Source organism: Megascapheus bottae, chromosome 18 (genome assembly GCF_031878675.1).
Source record: "Megascapheus bottae isolate mThoBot1 chromosome 18, mThoBot2.hap1, whole genome shotgun sequence".
Lineage (NCBI taxonomy): Eukaryota > Metazoa > Chordata > Mammalia > Rodentia > Geomyidae > Megascapheus > Megascapheus bottae.
In genome coordinates this window covers 44,646,729-44,666,428 of record NC_143526.1, presented here as the reverse complement: position 1 = coordinate 44,666,428, position 19,700 = coordinate 44,646,729, and positions in this window count along the sequence as shown.

The following is a 19,700-nucleotide window of genomic DNA, read 5'->3' as shown; positions in this document are numbered from 1 at the left end:
ACATCTCTTAATATCTTCTATTCATGAATGGATCTCACTTCATTTATTTATATCTTCTTAATGTCTTCCAATAAATTTTTATATTCTCCTTCAAGTATTTCTTGCATATTTCTGTGAAATGCATTTCTTGGTACCTGATGCTTTTTACTGCCGTGGTAAATGGCATTTTCTCCTATTTTTGCTGTTACGGAATGTAATTGAGTTTTTCGCATTGATTTCTTTCCTCCAGCCTCTCGCTAAACAGTCTTCTTATTTCTAATAACTTGTCCATTGATGCTACGTTTTCACACAGACAATCCTATCACCTGCAAATAGCGACAATTTTATTTCTTTCCTAATCCTTATGCTTCTGATTTCTTTTTCTTACTTTACCGCCAGAAACCAGCACGAAAGCATGGTGAGTAATTGCCAGGTATTGTTGCAAGGAGAAGCTTGTCTCATGCCCAAACCCCAAACTTCAGCGTGACACCATTAAAAAATACAACATGCATTTAGTGTGAAGATTTTTGATAATGCCCTTAATCAGCCTTAGGACAAAGCAAAGTGTTTCTCTTCTGACAAGGGCCTTTGATTGTGACTGGAAGTGGGCTTTGTCAAGAGCTTTTCCTGCAGCTGTGAGTGGGCCTACATGCTCTGCCACTCTGCCATTCGTGGGGACAGTCCTGAGCTGTCGTCTCTGAGAATGGTGACCTTGTTCTATCAGCTGATATTTTAGTTAGGACATTGCGTAGCAGTCTCCTTTATTTTGGTTTGTCGCATTATCTCCCAATAGCTTCCTGGCCTCTGTCTTTCAAGGCTTCCATCCAAAGCTCACAGGGGAAATTCTAGCCACTCTCGCCACGCCTGCATGGAGTTATGAAGTTTCAGAAACAGAGGAGCCACGGCGTCCACACAACTCACTATCTGTTTGCTTTCCCCCCACTCTTCTGTCTTTCTCCTGCGTCTCTGAACTCTGATTTCTTTGCATCACACTTGGCCAACTACTGTGAAAGTGGGGTGACTCGGGTGCTGCTGAGAACTCTGTCTGTGGGGTCTGTGGATGTGTTCTGAAAGCTCTTCCGTGTGCAGCAAGACCTTGCTAGCGGGAAGTGTCCAGGACTTTCCTGGAGCTCTTGGTTCTAGAGCCCTGACTGAGGGAGGGGAGGCAGGCGTGGAGGTGCTGCCAGAGCTCAGTCTGTAGAAGACGGCGAGTGGTCTCAGGCCCACGGGAGAGCTAGATGAAGGCTGCCCAACATTAGATAGCAACCCTAAATGAGTGGAGCATCAGAAGATGGTTTGGGGAAGCTAAAAGAAATTTTAAATTATCAATAACAAGAAGCGTTATCTAGCTCAGGCCAACCTGGGGCAAGTCCTCTGTTAAAAGGACTTAAAAAAAAATCTACAATGAAATAGGACGGAATGGCCTCTCTCACCACAGAAAAAAAAAAGACAGACCTTGTAGTGAATCATCCAAAAACTCTACAGAGGACCCAGCAGGCTGGCCTTGGTCACGTGTGTGATTTAGGTTCGCTATGTGAGATTCCTCGTTTATCGTGATTTTTTTCCTTATTCAAAATAAGTGGTGGAGCATGTGCCCAGTGTGTATGAGGTCCTGGGTTTGATCCCCCGCTCCACACAGACAAAAACAAGAAAACAATGCACAAATAAATAAATGAGTCAATAATGAACGCTCATTTGAAGGATTTTTCTAAGTGCGCATTCTTTTTCTATGAGAGAGCTGCTCTCCCCTCACACCCCGGGTCACCCCAAATTGACTTCAGGCCCCTCAAAACCTGGCCCCGGCCTGGGCAGGCCTTGGTCTGCAGATGCCAGCCAAGGCTTCTCAACTGCATTCATGCTCTGCATTGCATTTCCTGTCTGTTTATTGTGTGCACTTGTTTGCTTATTTGCTTATGTTTTAGATACTTGGGATTAAACTCAGGGCCTTGTACGTGCTAAGCAGACATTCAACAACATCAGCCATACTCTCAGTCTTTTTGCTCTTTGTTTTTCTGACAGGGTCTTCTGTTTTGCCCAAGCCATCTTTTTTTTTTTTAATTGAATATATTGTTATTATTACAAAAGTGCTGTGCATTTCTTTTTTTTTTTTTTTTTTGCCAATCCTCGGCTTGAGCTCAGGGCCTGAGCACTGTCCTTGGACTTTCTCAAGGCTAGAGCTCTACCACTTGAGCCTCAGCACCACTTCCAGCTTTTTTCTATGTATATGGAAATCGAACCCGGGTCTTCATGCATGCTAGGCAAGCACTTTAACCACTAGGCCAAACTCCCGGCCCCGTGATGTGCATTTCTTAAGTGCATTTCGGGTGATGAGTACATTTCTTTTTTGGACAGTGCTATCCCTTCCAACACTCACTCTCTCCTACTTTTTCCTTCTTTCTCCAGCCCACAAGTTGTACAGTTCACTCTCAACGAAGTATCTAGTGAGAAATTGTTCCTTTAATTGCCAAACACCAGAATGCTTGAAACGACTTTTATTACTGAATTTTTGTGGGGAAGATGAGAAAGAAGCAGTCCTGGGGTTTGAACTCTGGGCATAAGTACTGTCCCTGGGCTCTTCAGCTCAAGACTAATATCTACCACGCGAGCCACAGCGCCACTTCCGGTTTTCAGGAGGTTAAGAGTCTCACAGGGGCAGAGAGCATGGCCTAGTGGTAGAGTGCTTGCCTAGCATGCAGGAAACTCTGGATTTGATTCCTCCGTACCACGTACACAGAAAAAGCCAGAAGGGGTGCTGTAGCTCAAGTGGTAGAGCACTAGCTTTGAGAAAGTCCAAGGACAGTGCCCAGGCTGAATTCAAGTCCCAGGTTGGGCAAGAAAAAAGTCCCACGGACTTTTGTGTCCAGGCTGGCTTTGAACAACAATGCTCAGATGTCAGCCTCCTCAGTAGCTAGGATTATTACAGGCATGAGCCACCGTACCTGGCTTCGAATTCTTCACTCATTCATCTATATTAAAAAAAAAAAAATCAAGCCTTCCTTCCAGTAAATTTTCCTTCCTCAACAATTCCTTTATTAAGGAGGAACTTTGAATAAGGAAGCAAAAATCCTACTCATTCTGTTGTTTATCTAAAATTTCCCCCTTTTTGTCCCTTGTCCTTGGGACATGGCTGCAGCAGACCCACAGGACAAGCAGAAGCTGCACTCTGTTCTTGTCTTCAGTGTCCATTAGGTTCAAGGGCTGATTTCTTTCTTTTTACCCAACTTTCTACTCCCATATTTTCTGGTACCAGCGATTTGCTGTCTTTTACCATTTCTGGGAAGTTTCCAGATAATTTTCTTCTCCTCTGTCTTTCTTTTTCTTTCCTCTGGAAACATTAGAGCTTCTCATTATAGTTCCTATGTCCCTTTATCTACCCTTTCCCCTAGTTTTCAACCCCTTTCTTTCTGTTCTGACTTCAGGTACTTCCTTTATATCTACCTTCCCATTCACTGATCTCCTCTTCAACTGTGTCTAATCTGCCCCAAAAGTTCTATTCTGACCACTATGTTTTTATTTCTTCAAGTTCTATTTGTTTCCAAATCCGCTTAATGCCTTTTATAGTCTTGTGTTACTTTTCTCTCTTTAAAATTTTATATCCAACAAGAGGTTTCTTTGCTTTTTGTTTCTTGCTATTTTGTTTTCTCTTATTTTTGTCCTGTTTGTTCGTTTAGCTGTCTTTGGGAGGGCAAGGGAAGGCACAGAAATAGAGGGACAAAGGGTACTCACCGGTTACTATGTTGAAAGTGCACTTTACAACTTATGGGAGGGGACAGGTGGGAAAAACTGGGAGAAAGCAAGGGAAGGGTGACATTGACCAAGAAGAAAAGAACTCTTTAACTGACTTACGTAACTGTACCCTCTCTGTAAATCATCTTAAATCCTATTTTATTTCATTAGACCTCCCATCCATATTCTATATTCTATACCATCAGCTGCCGTCTGTGAGGTGCAGCTTCCATCTCGGCTGTCTCTCACTCTTTTTTGTTTTATTTTGTTTTGTGGGTCATGGAGCTTGAAGTTGGCCTGGGCACTGTCATTGAGCTCTTCAGCTCAAGGCTATGCCCTACCCTTGAGCCAAGCCCCACTTCCCATTTTCTAGAGGTTAGTTGGAGATAAGAGTCTTAGATCCTTTTGTGCCTGGGCTGGCTTTGAACCTTGATCCTCAGATCTCAGCCTCCTGAGTAGCTAGGATGACAGGCCTGAGCCACTGTGCCTGGCTTTCGCCCTACCTTGACTGCCAACTTGTGTCTTTGGTGATCTTTAATGGGGAGTTCCCATTTCAAGATCATTCATATTTGTTTCTCTTAAGAATCCAGGGGCAGCAGCAGGCCAAGGCTTGTTCAGCCTCTGGTCCCATCTCCATGTAGACACCAAATGCCCTCAGAAGGGTTCCCCCTCCTTCTGGAACAAACAGTGTCACTTGGGTCAAGGACAGTTGTTTGTGGTGGGGGACAGTGTCTGAACTCGGGGCCCAGAGCCTACTCGGCTTCCACAGTACCACAGGGCCCTGTCTCCAGCCCTGTTGTTCACTGCGTTGAGGGTGGAGCCTTGCATCCCACCTGGGCTCCAAATCTGCCTTCTTTCAGCTTCCTGTCCTCTGTGAGCTGATGACAGCCTTCCCCCACCAGCTCCCCTCCGAAGATGGAGGGTCAGGCCTCTTCTGCTGGGCAGGCTGGAGCCACCATCCCCCAACCACACACACATCTGAGCCACCTGTGTAACTTGGCATGCGCCTCTGTGGGTTGAGCCAGCAGCTAGCCATGGGTTGAGAAGACGGTCTCAGAAACTTCTTCCAGAACTGGCTTTGCACCATGAGCCTCTCAGGCAGCTCGTGAGAGAGACAGGGGCGACTCTTACCGTGTTAGAACTGAGAGATGGTGGCAGTAGAAACAAGGGGGAGACATGTGCCCTTACTGCCGCTTAACCACAAACCTTCATGAATACGCAACTTCTCTTCCAGCGTTCATCTGTGAGGCACAGAAAACGACAATATCCTTTTTATATTTGCTAGTATTGGGGGTCCGCAGGGTACAATGACCCAGGGGCTCTGCTACATCCTGGTGGGGGCGGGGGAGCTCATCAAAGCAGTATTTTTGGTGGAATTTTTTTTTGTCATAGAGCTTGAACTCTGGGCCTGGGTGCTGGCCCTGAGCTCTTCAGCTCAAGGCTACCACCCTGCCCCTTGAGCCACAGCCCCACTTCTGGTTTTCTGGTGGTTAATTGGAGATAAGATTTTCACATTCTTTAGTGCCCAGGCTGGCTTTGAACTTCGATCCTCAGATTTCAGCCCATGACAGGGGTGAGCCATGGTGCCCTGCCTTTGGTGGACACTTTTGTGGACAATTTGGTCACATATATGGACACACGAAATGCAGTTTCTTTGTTGGAAGTTGTTCCATAAGACACACAAAATTTCTATCAAGATATATTAGACGCCCAGTGTGCTTCTGATTTTGATAATAGCAAAAAAAGAAGAAGAAAGAGGGAGGAAGGAAAGGAGGAAGAGGGCTGGGGGAAAAGAAGAGGAAAGGAAGAAGAATTGGAGAGAGAGAGAGAGACAAAAAGAAGAGAGGGAGGAAACAAATAGAGATCTCATTCCAAACAGAAAAATGGCCAAGTCAAAGTTTGCCAGCATAATGAAATACTGTTTTTGATTTTCCACAAAGAAATAAGTCTAAGAGAAATATATATAAATAGATATGTGTGTAGCCTCTACAATTATTGGTGCTGGGAAAAGTGGACAGCCACATGCAGAAAACTAAAAACTGATCCCAGCCTATTGCCATGCACAAGCATGAACTCAAACTGGATCAAAGGCCTCAATATCAGACCGGACACCCTGAAACTGCTACATGATAGAGTTGGAGAGACACTGGAACTCATAGGCACAGCCAAAAACTTCCTGAACAGTCCCAGGGTCACAACAGATTAGAGAGAGACTTGACAAATGGGACTACCTAAAAATAAAAAGTTTCTGCAAAAACAAAGATATAGCTACTAAAGTAGAAAGACAGTAAACCAACTGGGAAAAGGTATTTACCAATAATACATCAGACAAAGACTTAATATCCAACATCTACAGGGAACTCAAGAAACGAATCCCCCTCATACCCAACAAACCAATTGCTAAATGGGTGAGGGCACTAAAGACTTATCAGAGGAAGAGGTAAAAATGGCAAAGAAACATATGAGAAAATGCTCATCATCCATGGTTATAAAGGAAATGCAAATAAAAACAACCCTAAGATATCACCTTAGCCCAATCGGAATGGCCAATATTCTGAATTCAGACAATAACAAATACTGGCGGGGATGTGGAGAAAGAGGAACCCTCTACTGCACTGCTGGTGGGAATGTAAACTAGTACAACCACTCTAGAAGGCAGTTTGTAAAAACAAAAAACTAAACCTAGACCTTCCCTATGACCCAGTCACACCACCATCATAAACCAGGATATGACAAGGACACCTGCTCAGCCATGTTCTCCTCTGCTCTATTCACAATAGCCAAGCAATGGAAACAACCCAGATGCCTCACTACAGATGAATGGATACAAAAAAATACGTGGTATATTTATACAATGGAATTCTACATAGCCACCAGACAAGATGAAATAGTGGCATTCGCTGGGAAGTGGATGGAACTAGAGAAAATCAGGTTGAGTGAGATAAGCCAAGACCAAAGGAACAAAAGGTGCATGGTCTCCTTGATATGTGGATATTAGATCCAAACAGTACAAGAGCGAGGACTCAGTACTCGGGTACTCAAGGTCATGGACATGAACTTGGAGGTATAAATATATCTATATAGACATCTAAGTCTATGATGGGATATATATTCTATAGACATATTGGTATATTATATAGATTGGTATGTATCTATGATACACACTCTCAGCTTAATTTTAATTTTGTTCTTAAATTTATATGCCAGTGATTGCATATAGAGATTACATTCTTGAATACTTGTTTGTTAAATTTGACATTTGAAATATGACATAAAAATATCAGTGTTGGGGCCGGGAGTTTGGCCTAGTGGTTAAAGTGCTTGCCTAGCATGCATGAAGACCCGGGTTCGATTCCTCGGTACCACATACATAGAAAAAGCCGGAAGTGGTGCTGAGGCTCAAGTGGTAGAGCTCTAGCCTTGAGAAAGTCCAAGGACAGTGCTCAGGCCCTGAGCTCAAGCCCAGGAGCAGCAAAAAAAAAAAAATATCAGTGTTAATAAAATCTTTTAATAAAAATACATGTGTGAATGATAATTTAAGTGTAAAAAGCACAGAATGGTGTGTACAGAAGATTGCATTCATAAAAATTCGTTAATAGCCAAATTTTTAAAAGCCCTGTCTTTGCATTTATATGCACTGATGGGTGCAAAGCCGTTTTCTGAGAGGCTGCACCAGTCAGGGTTCAAGCCTCAGGGAGAGCAGGGCCTGCAGGGCAGAACGCCACTTGGCCTTCTCATTTTCTATCTTCTTATCTGGCTTGAAAATTCCACTGCAAGCCACAGATGGCTTTCAACTGAAGAGTTCAACCCCATATCATTGTACTCTCCCAGGTGGAGAAAGACCTATCTCCTAACTCCCCCCCCCCCCCCCCCGCCACAGACTGGGAGAGAGCTGTCTCCTACCCCCCCTCCCTGCCCCACAGACTGGGAGCATTCACTGATCCCTCGTCTTTAAAAACAACACAAAAATAAACTCTAGTATGAAGACAATCGATTTCAAATAATGCATATCAAATGATCCTATTTTTATATTTTGCCAGTCTTGGGTCTTGAACTCAGGGCCTAAGCACTGCCCCTGGGTTTTCTCAAGGCTAGAGTTCTACCACTTGAGCCACAGCACCACTTCTGGCTTTTTCTTTGGATGTGGTACCAAGAAATCGAACCTGGGTCTTTGTGCATGCTAGGCAGGCACTCTACCATTAGGCCACACTCCTGGCCTCTATTCTATTTTTGTAAATATATATATATATATATGATATAAATGTATGATGAAAACTTGGATATATTTATTCACTCACTGAATAAAAATGGATCTCCTGCCTCTTAACGAGAGGGCATTGTTGCAGAGAAAAGGATCAGAAAGCAGAGAGGCCCCCAAGTCCCTGGCTGGGCTTTGCCATGTCTGCCCAGCCCTCCATTCTAGAACCTTCAGAGAATGTCTCTCCGTGGGAGAAGGCGGGTGCCGTGGTGTCGGGGTGCGGGGGGGGAGGTGGCTGCAGGTAGCTTGCCCTTTGGTATTCTCTGATTCCACCCACCACTCCCTAGGACATGAAAGAACTCATGCTAGCCAGGTGTCCCTGATACTCAGAAGGCTGAGGTCTGAGAATCACAGATTGAAACCAATCCGGATAGAAAAGGTGACAAGCCGGAAGCAGAGGTGCGGTTCAAGTGGTAGAGCGCTAGCACCAAAGCTCGGGGGCAGCGCCAAAGCCCTGAGTTCAAGCCCCAGGACTGACAAGAGAAAATAAAGATTAACCTCTCCCATCCCTGCGGCCTGCTGTCCCCGGGGTCCCCAGGCCCAGGACTCCCCTCGTCACTCCATGCCGGGGTACTGACCCCACAGGGCTTGCCCATGCAGCGTTCCCTGGCATTTGTCATGCTCGTGCCATGCCACCGGCTCTGGGGGCTGTGCAGCATGTCCACCCCTCTGCACCTCTGGGGCTGCCCCTGCATCTCCACCCATCCTCTGCCCTCACCCACCCAAAACAGAGCTCGTCAGCTCATCTCAGGGACAGCTCCTGCCCCCAAGAGCCAGGGCTTGCACCTCACATTTCTACCTTGGCCCCAAAGCAGAATCTTCTTACCTGCAGCCACAATGCCTCCATCCCCCTCACACAGCCCCCTGGCCTCCCAGGGCCCCACAGCCTCCGCCTCCTCCCTCCCCAGCCACCCACACTCGTGCGTCAACACTGCCCTGGCTACAGCCATCCGGGCGGCCTGCTCACCTCTGATCACTACTGGCCTATAATTGACTCCTGCTTTCTCTTCAAATCAACCGACTCATTTTCACATAACTTATTTTTAAAAATAATCTATCCCTCTGTGCCTCTCCTCGCTTCCATGCGTCACTAACTGGATTGAGTCAGAGTAGCCAGGAAGTGAAGCCGAGGTGGGTGCTGTCCTGGCCCCTGTGGTGGCACAGTGTCCTCAAAAGTAAAGCCCACCTCCTCTGCCCAGGGAACGCTTCAGACCCCCACTCCCAGCTCTAGCCAGGCCTTCTAGAAGGCCACTGGCAGCCCCTTGCCTCTGATACCCCACAGACCCTAGGATAATCACACCCTCTGCAGACTCAGTCCCCACCTTCCCCACCTCCAGGGCAGCTCTGCCCCATCCATCCAGCTGCTCCTCCTCCAGTCCCCACCCCCATCCTGGACACAGGGAGGCCCCCAGGTGCCCCCGCCTCACTGATTCCGGTTGATCCGCTAGCTGGGCCAGCGCCGGGCGGAGGGGCCAGTCCTCCCGCACACTGGAGACAGAAGCAGCTTTGCGAGCTCATGGCCAAGTACATGGTCGGCGCTCAACAAATACCAAGCAAACACTGGAGGCCATCAGAGCAGCTGGAAAGACCTGGCTCTTCATGTCTTCTCACCCTCGAGAAGCCAGACAGCCAGGCTCTCTTCCAGGCCAGCGTCTGCTATGTATAGAGCAGAAATACAAATGACACCCTCCCAGTGAGGCCAGACATGTGGTCAAGGTAGACTAGAACTTTCCAGAAACCTGGATCTTCCTGCTGTAAGACGGGCTTCCCCAGTGACTGATTCCCTGGGGCGTTCAGGGTCGGCGAGCTATGTCCTGCTGGTCCCCAGATCGCAGAGCGCAGAAAGCAAGAGTATACATCTTGGAACCTAACACACTAAAGCTAATATTTGCGTCTTTAGGATTCTATTTGTATGGTAATTTAAAATCGAGAGTTTGGACGTACAACCAGCCCTTCCCTTGAAACTCTGCAAAGCGCATTAACTTTCTAGATGGTAAAAAATGATGCCGTAATTAAATATTACTATTTCTCTTAAAATAAAATCTGGCAACTCGTAATGAAATGGGCTGTCTTGAAACAAGATATAAGTTTCCTCACAAAGTCATACTCAAGGGAAATTCTTGATTTTGAATGTATGAAAGAGACCACGAACTTAATCTCAACACAAGGCAAGGAAAATTGATTCGTTAAATTACAATCATCTTCTTGCATTTGAAATCCCAGTGCTTCCTGTTGGAGCCAACGCTCAGGGCCCCTTCCCTCCACCCACCAACACTTGTCTTTGGGGAGCGGAGATGTGTTCGTCGCGTTTTTCACGACCTTCCCAGATGCCCATACTTGAGCTCACTTGAAGATTTTCTGGTGTTGACGATGCTTCTGCTCCGAGCCCATGCTACCTGAGACTGGATAATCCTTTCCCTCCGGGTGGGTGTGGAGAAAGATCTCCCCCTGTGGGAGCAAGTGGGAGCCCCACAGCTGACCTTCTATGACCTTGGTCTTTCCCAAGATCAGGGAGGACCGAGGGATGCCCCGGGGGCCCCCAGGGCCCCCGAGCTAGCACCGGAGGAGGTGAGCTGGTGTCACTGGGTTCCATCGAGGCGCCCAATAACCCCAACCAAAGCTCAAGAGGGCCCCCTTGTGGAGACTCCCAGAACAGCCCAGCAAGTGGTGTGCTTGCCCCAAGGCGGGGGTAGTTCTTCATCAACCCCCAAGGCTCCGGGAGTCCTCACGACCTAAGACATCCCATGGAGCCCTCCAGACTCCATCGTTCCATGCACACATCCAACTTCCATCCTTCTCTCTCCCAAACCTACATTTTGTAGGTGGACGAGACGGGGCGGGTCCCTTTGGAGAAGACCTGGAAGACAAGACTCAGCTCCTCAAGGCACAGCCCGGGATCCCATCAGCCGCACTAGTTTCCAGGTGCTATGCCAAGTGTTCCCCACTGGTCACACAGACGTCTTCTTTCTCGTGGAGTGGGTCAAAACCTTGAGATTATCCTGCCAAATGCCTGCTCTACAGAACCATGGAAGCTTCCATCTTGTGCCAAGAGAGCCAATAAGGAGCTGTGTAGACACAGGTTCTGCTTAGCCAGTACTGACTTGGAACCTTTACCCCTTCGGGCAGTGAGCTGAGTGTGGGTGGATGGGAGTTCACCCCCTCCCCTGCCCCACTCCTCCATGCCCGGGGCTGGCACGGGTGGAGGGCAGGCGTGGTGTGGGAGAGTCTGAATGTGTAGGCACCTACAAGGCTGGGCTCTCCTGGCTGGGCCTTCAGGACACCAGAAACACCCCTGTGAGAAGGGAGACACTCCCGTCACTCAACCGCCTGCCTGGGCTAGCTGAGCACAGCTGGCTTTTGGCTGGAATTCTCCAGTTCTCATCTGGGTAGAAACTCCAGCCAGAATGAGAAGTAATTAGCATTACCATGGGGCCAAGGGAGAATTTTGATGTGAACTGTTCTTGTACTGGAACATTCCTACACAAACAAACAAAAACCTGGCTGATGAGCTGGTTTCACGCCGCCCCCCCCCCCCGCCCCCTCCCCCAGTGAGTTGTGTTTCTTCTTCCCCAGCAGGAAATGCTAAACATAGGCCACAGAGAGAGACACCCTTGGGGCCATCCCAGCCTTCTAGCCTTTGACAAGATGCTTCCACGTGGACCTGAGGCAACTCTGGCTGGGCAAGGCTCACCTCCACCACGGATGCCTTCGTGGAGATGGACCGAAGGTGGTGCTTACAGCCAGCCAGGACCCCAGCAGCCTGCCTCCCGCCCAAGCGGGCGCTGCCCCCAAAGAGGTTCCTGCCTCACGTGTGCAGCTGGAAAGGTACGGTGTCCAGATCTGCTCCCTCCTGAAGCCCTCAGGACAGCTGGCCACTGGGGGAGTCTCCAGGCAGAAGAGGACAATGGAGCCTGCCCCGCCTAAAGGATCCTGCTCTACCTTGGTTCCCACATGCCTTCCTCCCCCAACCCTGAACATAAAGACCCCTAGATCAGACACATGACAAGACTCAATTAGAGCCAAAAGAGACACATGAGGTGACCAGCTAAGCCGTGGCCGCAGGGCCACGGGCTCTTCATCTCCCTGGGATAGACCGAGGTTGTCACATGGACTTGAGGGGGCAGTAATGGCAACCCAGCAGAGGTGGCGAGGTGGCCGTCCACCCAGCCTCTTCTCTAATCGAGGCACTATTGTTCGGGTGAAGTCCTGTTGCTAAATTTTGTATTTAAACTGTGCCTTCTCCTCCAAGCCCAAGCATTCTAGGCGAATTCTCTCAAGTTGAAGGTTTTGAAATCAACCAAAGGGGCTCAGATGTCCTGTGTTTTCAGCAAATATGTTTTCCCAAGGCAGATCTTAAGCAGAATTCCAATGTATACACCAGGGGCGGAAGGGGGGGTGGGGGGAGCCCAGGAGAAGACCAGGCCCACGTATTGCAAGATGACTGCAAGGCCTTCACCACCGTCCCTCCCCGAGACATGCAGTCACTCACAGGCTCTGTCACACACACAGGCCTCTGTGAAATGGACAGCAAGGTTCTGAAGCCCTGTGATGGGGGAAGGGCAAGAAAAAGAGCTTGCTCATCCACAAGTTGGAGAATCGTGTCGGGCAGGTCCACAGCTGTGGCTTATACTCATGGCACGAGCTGTGTTTCTACCACACCACACTGTGGTACGTGGATACCTTGGCCTTCCCCGGGCTGGGAAGGATGGGCTGCGGCTTGGTTCTGGTAGAGGAGATACCAGGAGTTCAGGAACCGAAAACCAAGCAGTTTACATCAAGACTTGAGGCTGGCTCCAGCCTTGTGAACCGATGACCAGACTTGAGGCTCAGGCTCTCCCTTCGCCAGTCCTCTTTGCCTTCTGCCTGCATGCATGGGCAGGCCCACACCAAGCCTGGCTGCTCAGCTACTTTGCCTTCAGCCAGATTCCTGGCAATCCTGACAGCTGCCAGCCTGTCCTTCATCCCTCTCTCTTCAAGTCATCATGGTCACATCCTGCGGACCAGAAGGAACCCGTGTACAGCCTATGGAGTATGAGTATGAGTCACCTCCATTCCTAGGTGGAGGCATCATTGTAGAACTTCCCAAGACTGAACAAATACTTATGAAGCAACAATCAGGCACGGGGGCTAGAAATTGCCAAATCCAGATCTTGTCCCTTGTGGGGTTGGCAGGGCTGGTAGGAAGATGAGGAGCCAAGGAGGAAGAAAAGAAGATACGACTGAAAGAAGAAAGAAAAGGAAGAGAGGGGAAGATGGGAGATAAAAGAAATAGGGGAAAGGAGAGAAAGAAAGAGGAAAAGGAGAGAAAGAAAGAATAAAGATGGGGAGAAAAAGAGAGAAAGGAGAGTATAGCAAGAGAGAGAGAGGGAGAGAGGGAGGGAGGGAAGAAGGGAGGCCAAGGCCAGATCACCAGCCAGCCTTGAACACACCATGCTGACAGGGAGATTGGGGTCTCTAAACAACATTCTCCAATAAAAGGACCCAGAACTTTTTGGAGAAATGTCTAATTCAGGGCTGGACCACGAACAACAGAGCGAGCCTGAAATATCTGTCCCCTGAAAAATGAGGAAATGCTTTTAAAAAAGAAAGAAGGAAGGAAAGAGAGAGAGAGAGAGAGAGAAAGAGAGAGAGAGAGAGAGAGAGAGAGAGAGAGAGAGAGAGAGAGAGAGAAGGACAATGAAACTAAATTGGAAGTGCTCCTGATGGCTGAATCAGGGACAATTTGAACAAGAAAATGTTGAAAATAATGGGTTCTAACCTACAAACTATAATCAACACCCAGAAGCTCATACTAATGGAAATACAATTGAGTAACCAGGTGAGTGAGTGAGGACAGAGCGCCTCCCTGAAGCATAATTCCGGCATGTTACGTGGGGTGCAGTGGCAGGTGTGGAGGCTGGGCAGCTCCCCACCACTGAGGGTGATTTTCAACAGTGGGTGTCAACTGGAGCTGAAGTCGGAGCCCTCTCCCCACATCCAGAAGAATCTGCCCAGAAGTTAATGGTTCGTTACAAAGGGACACGTAGTAACATAGCCCCAAAGCAAAGGGGACATCACAGAAATGGTGGATGGACACAAAAGGCCTCCTGGGACCATGATGAGGGCAAAAGTCCTTCTACAGTACCCTCACCCACAAAAGGGCACCATCGCCGGGCATCCGTGGCTCACGCCTGGCATCCTAGCTACTCAGGAGGATTGAGGTTCAAAAACAACCAGGTCAGCAAAGTCTGTGAGACTTTACCTCCAATTAACCACCAAAAAGCCAGAAGTAGAGCTGGTACACACACACACACACACACACACACACACACACACACACACACACACACACACACACCACACAAAGACCAGGACACATCTCAGGCTGGGCAATGAAGAATTCTGTAATTCTGGGACCCCGAACCTGGAAGGGGTGTGGCTGGGACCCTGGGTTGTGGTTGAGGGGACATGGTACAGATGCATGGTTTCTGGGTTTGTCACTGTCAGGTGAGCAGGTTGTGTCCCCTTAATGTGCTTTTGCATCATGTTTTGTCAAATCTGAAATTATTTCAAAATGAAAAAAGTTGAAAAGTAAAACTAAACTAAACACAGAGAGGACATTAATCCATGCCAGCTGCACCCCCTCAGAGCAGCTGGGAGTGCCAGCACACCTGCCCAGCACACCTGCCCACTACACCTACCCAGCACACCTGCCCAGCACTGCACAGAGGCAGAAACCCTTGAGCCCTGCAGTGGATCCAGCAGGGTCAGAGAGACTGGATCAGCAAAGCATCCACTGGGGGCCAGGTGGACCCCAGGAAGTTGAGGGTCAGTGTGAGGATTTCCTTGGAGACACTCTGCCCCTCACTCAGGCAGGAGAAGGGGAATTTTGGCCCTCTGGGGCAGCCTGACAAATCCAGCCCCTGTCAAGGCACAGGCACACATGTACGTAGACTGGTGTTTGGATGGAAGGGTGAAGGTCAGGTGACTGGAAGGCCCATCAACCCCTTCTCAACGCTCAGTCTTCTGCACAAAGGCTGATTCCTGCTACCTTATAAAACCAGGGGTGACGCTGGGGTGGAGCATACTCCCAGCTGGACCCCAGATCCCTACACACCCTAAAAATGTTGCTTTCCTCCCCCAAGTATGGCAACCCTTGTATTCTCTCGAGAATCCTCTTCGCCACACCATCCTCAAGAAAGCCACGGTACTGAACACTTGGAAAAAAATCATATGAAGTGAAGTAAGCCAGACCCAAAGGACTTAGAATGCTCTTCCTCATTTGTAATAATTAGTACACATCTAGGACTCTCCTAGCAGAGGATTACATTAGTGCAAAACCTAGATACATAAGGTCATATAGGATAAGACTAAATGAAAGGACCTCCAGGATATGGAAACAAGAGCTTTACCTTGTGTGATTGTTGTTCTTAATGTACTATGTTATTTCTCTTCTCTTTTGTTGCCCGTTGGTTAATCTCATATTGTTACTGTATCTGACTCTGTTACCTGGCATATTGTATATACGTTTACTTGTTTATTTGAAATCGGAAAGGGAAGGGGGAAAAACAAGATGATTGGGAGGGGGTGGGGAAGGGAAATGGGGACAAAAACATGAGAAGATGTATCAATGTGTGAGAAGAAATGCATCTACTATCTGGCGAATATAACTGTAACCCCTCTATACCTTACAATAAAAAATGAATAAATAAAAAGAAAATCACAGTCCTGGGTCTGGGCATGAAAGCTCCTCTATGCCCTGGCCATTCCTGGACAAGAGGAACCAGCACCTGAACCTCCCAAGACTGTGATGAGATGTGGGGAGAGGTGGCCCGATCACATGAAACCTTGAGATGAGGCAGACAGACTGCAGGCAGTGATGGGCCCGTAGGTCACGAACTGTTCTGGAATCAGGTGAGGGATGAATGGCTCTCAGGACTGGGTCAAATGTCACTGAATTATAGCCATAAAAGGGCTAAAGGGGTGGATTTGATGTTGCATGCATTTTATTGTCTAAGCTGGGCATGGAAGAGCATACCTGTAATCATAGCTTTTCTAAAGGTTCAAGGCCACCTCAGGCAAAAGCAAGAGACTCTACCTGGAAAAAAAAAAGGCTAAAGCAAAGCAAAAAGTACTAGGGCAGGACTCAAGTGGTAGAGCTCTTACCTAGCTAGTGTAAGACCCCCAAGTTCAAATCCCCAGTACTAAAAAATAAACAAACAAGCCAGGCACCATTGGTTCACACTTGTAATCGTAGCTACTCAGAAGGCTGAGGGCTAGAGGACCACAGTTCAAAGCCAGCCCAGGTAGGGCAAGTCCACATCACTCTTATCTCCAATTAGCCACCAGAAGCCACAAGTAAAGCTGTGACTCAAGTGGTAGAGTGCTAGCCTAGAGCTCAGGATGGCACCCAGGCCCCAGTGTAAGCCTAGGACAGGGGTGTGTGCACGCACGCACGTGCAACACACACACACACACACACACACACCATCATCATGCAAAGCAGCGGCCTGCTCCACCCCACGGAGCCTCAGTTTCCTCAGCTGCAGTAGTGGACGGCTGTGCATATTACTGTGCTGGGTCCTTGGGCCTAGCCAGGCAGGGAAACTGTTTCTCTGGCATTACAGGAGGGGTCCTGGATGTGTGCACTTAAACCTCAGGCCAAAGGGACCCCTGAGGCCCATGTTAGCGAGCCAGGGGCATCACGTGGTTGCCGCACTCGAGCGCCACGGGGGGTGCGGTGTGCGTGGGGACTGGTCCCCGTGTTCCGACTCGTGATAACACAGAGGCCCGGAAGATCAGATTTCCAGCTCTGGGGGCCTGTTCTGAGCAGGCTCTAGATTTAATTCTGCAGGTAATTTGAACGATGCCATCTAATTTCAAATGTCCCTGCTCTTAGGAGTGCAAAAGCAGCATAATTTTTAATTAGTGGATAAACAGTAAATAATGGATGGCAGCGAGTGGACACCAGTGCTAATTAAAAATCCATGGTTAATAAAAATCAATTTGGTCCCTGCATTTAACTCAGTCTAGCAGCCTCCCCCCTCCCTCCCGAAAAAGTTGTACAACAGGCCCTTGCCATCTGTCTCGGTTGTTTATGAACTACAGACTTTTCTGGAGGGAAAAGAAAAATCAAAGTCTGCCTCCAAAGCTTCAATTGAGCAAATGTTACAGAATCATCTCTAGCTGCTTCAGTTCATACTTTTGCAAGTAGAAGCTTCCAGAATGGCCACGACTGTCTCCAAGGTCCTCAGTGTGACTTTCCATGTAGCCAGGTTCCGTCCTCACTCATGGTCCTAATTAAATCTTAATTTCTCATCGAAAAACAAGATACTAAAGACACAGAGCAGAGGGCTCCATCACAAACCACTTTTCAGGGCAGGGGACAGGAAGCTGGTTTCCTTAAGACACAGAAAACGTTTCCTCAAGAAACACGGGGGACACAATGGCCGAAGCCTTGTCAGGGCCCATGGGCTATTTTTCCTGGCAGTGTGGGCCTCATTTTCCCAGCAGGCTCACATGGCTGACCTCTCCTGGTCCTCTGCCTCACTTTGTGTCTAGCCACCCTCCAGATTTCAGCCACAGCGGTGAGGTTCAAATCAACCCACAGAACTGAACCCAAGAGGCCAGGCACGCCTGTAATCCGAGCTACTCGGGAGGCTGAGATCTGAGGATCGCAGGTCAATGCCAGACCCGGCCAGAGTCCCTGAGACTCTTAGCGCCAATGAACCACCAGAAAACTGGAAGTGGAGCTGTGGCTCACATGGTAGAGTGCTGGCCCGGAGCAAAAAGAGCTCAGCAACAGCGGCCAGGCCCTGAGTGCAAGCCTCATGACTGGCGAAGGGAGAAAAAGAATAAAAAGACTGAATCTGAGGCACAAACTGTTTTCAGACCATGGAGGTTGGAAGCCACAAAACGTGGGCGGCTGGAGACCCTGGGGTTCGTCCCTCCAGCCCAGCACCACACGGAGGGAAGCTCAGGCTTGCCCGCAGGGGACTCGGTGCCAGAGAACGGTTCATGTGGAACTACCCAGCTTCTCTCTTCCAGGGCTGAGGCCCCGCCAGTGAGTGCTGGTCTGGAGAAGGTGGCAGCCCTGGCTGATGACTAATCAAAGGCACAAACCCAGTGGCCAGGAGCCAGCACCTTCCCTCCTTCAGCAAGCAGTCTGAGGGTCCCACATCCTGTTTGTAAAGCCCCTGTGGCCATGGTGAGACACAGACAAGCACAAGCCCTGCCTCCAGGCGGCGGGGGTGGGGTGGGGGGCGGAGGGGCCTTGTGTACCACAACTCACTAACCCCTCGGAGCTGTGGCTCCACGCTGAGGCCGTCTTTTTCCTTATGAGGAAGAAAGTGGAAGCCTGGTGCCTGGACTTGTCATGGAGATCAGACCGGATGACACACAGGAACGCACCGGGGACCGGTCAAAGGCCCTGGGGTCACCAGCAGCAGCTGCCTCATTCCTGCCTCCGCAGCCATGGGGGATCTCAAGGGATGCTGGACGTGACTTCTGCCCCCCGGGGAAGAGAACCCGTTCCTGCATATTTCCAGAGAGCTGGGTTCACATGTCAGTCAGGCCGCCCCCCTCTTCCCCCGAGCCCCTCACAGGAAGGTGGAGCTCCACATGGGAGGGGACTTCCCAGGACCCTCGCTGGCCCCGTCTCCCCCGCCCAGAGCCGGAAGACTCGGGCCCTCTCGGTCCACAGGGGCCCCGGTTTATCATGGTGGCCAGGCCTGGGGACCGGGGTCCCTGTGAACCACCCTGCAGCGGGAAGGGCTGCAGGCGTCTCAGCCCCAGCCAGCATCCGAGCTGTCCCCGTGCTGTCCCTGTGTGCCCTGCCAGGCGGGCTGAGCACACCCGGCCACCTCTGACCACCTCCCTCCCTGAGCTCCCCCCCACCCCCGCCCCGGGCTTGGGACAGAGGCCAGGACAAGGTGTGGCAGTGGCGGGCAGAGGGCACTGGGTCACACTGCCCTCTGCTTCCCTGGCCGTCCACAGCTCCCCAGATACGGCAATGGGTGATCGCAGGCCTGTGGCGCGGCCAGGCGGGCTCTAAGGACCAGACCCTCGGAGGCCTAGGCAGAGCGTAGAGAGTCCGCTGGGCCCCCCTCACCCCTGGGTGGGCGGATAATGGATGGGACAGGAAGTACCTGGAGATCAGGTAGATCTTTGACCCAGGTATGTCTGCTTTGCAGCTGTCATGGCAGAGGCCATGGGCAGCTGGGGTCGGGGAGTTGCTGCCAGCGGCCTGGGCCCCAAAGCTCACTGGCCACCTAAGTCCACCCCCTCCCCTGCCTCGAAGGGTCTGGGGTCCTCCAGCCATGGCCACAGAGCCTCAGATCCCTGGCTGTGAAGTGGGTACTGTGACCTGGGGTGAGCTGCCACGGCGCGGCCACAGGACAGATGCCAAGTGCTCTGGCGGCAACGTGAGTGAGGGTGCCTTGAGATGCCTCAGACACCTGCCCTCAACAGACAAAGCCATGTGACAGCAGGGGCCCAGGGCGGGCGCGCTCTCTCTCCTCTGTCTCCGTCTCTGTCTCTCTCTCTGTATCCCTGTCTCTGTATCTCTGTCTCTGTAAATATATTACCAGCACAGGGGGTTCCAGAGGCTGCTGGGGAGGCTTCACGGAGGTGGCAACAATCCTCTGAGAGCCAGAAAGAGGACTCCACCGCCCAACAGAGCTACAGGCAGCTGGGGCAAAGGCCCTGGGGCAGGCTGGCAGCCAGAGACAGCCTGGGAGCCCCACCCAATGCTGGGAGC